Source organism: Petaurus breviceps, unplaced genomic scaffold (genome assembly GCF_028583685.1).
Source record: "Petaurus breviceps papuanus isolate PSGF00001 unplaced genomic scaffold, PetGlider_PUasm1.0 90510, whole genome shotgun sequence".
NCBI classification, from domain to species: Eukaryota; Metazoa; Chordata; class Mammalia; order Diprotodontia; family Petauridae; genus Petaurus; species Petaurus breviceps.
Window position 1 is genome coordinate 1,738,942 of NW_027187267.1, and position 1,144 is coordinate 1,740,085.

The following is a 1,144-nucleotide window of genomic DNA, read 5'->3' on the forward strand; positions in this document are numbered from 1 at the left end:
CTTCTTCTTCTTCTTCTTCTTCTTCTTCTTCTTCTTCTTCTCCTCCTCCTCCTTCATCTAGAAAATGTCTATACTACTGTCTGTGTAGATCTTGTCCCACCTTCCCTTTGTTTTCTGTTATTCCTAACTTTTAGGATCATCAATGTATAAGGGAGGCATGATAGAAATTATGCTGTGTCCAGAAATCTTGTGGTTTTTTGCTATCCCCTGCTCAACCCTTGATCAATCTCCTTCCCATCTACCATGAAATCTATTTTCTGTGTCCATGTTCCACCCCACTAAATGCCAATTATCCTCCCAGAGTTTTGTTTCCCTTTCTGTGAGGCACCATGTTGTCCATCGAAGCACACTACTCTCACAAAGTACATGGTTTTCTTGTGTACAAATAGACCCAAATTAGAACAATTATAAGGTTCTCATCTCCCACTGCAGATATATAACTTCCCCTTCCTCCCCAAGTTGTTCTTCAGAGGGATGCTACCTCTACATTGGGTTGAGAGCTAGCCCTTTATTTGCCTTTTTTCAATCCTTCCACTTTCTACCAACCCACCATTCTCCTATAGGTCCTTACAAAGCTGGTGATATTGTTCATTCATGGTTCATAAGGTCAAGAGGATTATTATCTCTATTTTACAGATGAGGAAATTAAAACTCAAACATTTATGTTGCTCAGCTTAATATTCATTTAGTGATAGAACTGAAACTTGAGCCCTGAAACCAAGTTCAAATCACCACAATGTAGTGATTGGAATGTTAAGACTGACATAGAATGTAGGTTTTTACTAGTGACCTCAAAAAGAAGTAGATTCCCTCTATGGAAAAGAGAACTTAACTATGAACATTGGGACTGAGAAGAAACTAGATGAGTCAGTGGACAGAGTATTAGACTTGGAGTTAGGATAGGCCTGGGTTCAAATCTGGCCTCAGACCTTTAAAATTGTGTGATGTGTGACCCTGGGCAAGTCATTTAGCCTCTGCCTCAATTTCTTTATCTGTAAAATGAACAACAATAGCATTTACCTCCCAGGGTTATTGTAAAGATCAAATGAGACAATATTTGTAAAGTAACTTGCAAACCTGAAAGCACTAGGCAAATGCTATCTATCTATCTATCTATCTATCTATCTATCTATCTATCTATCTA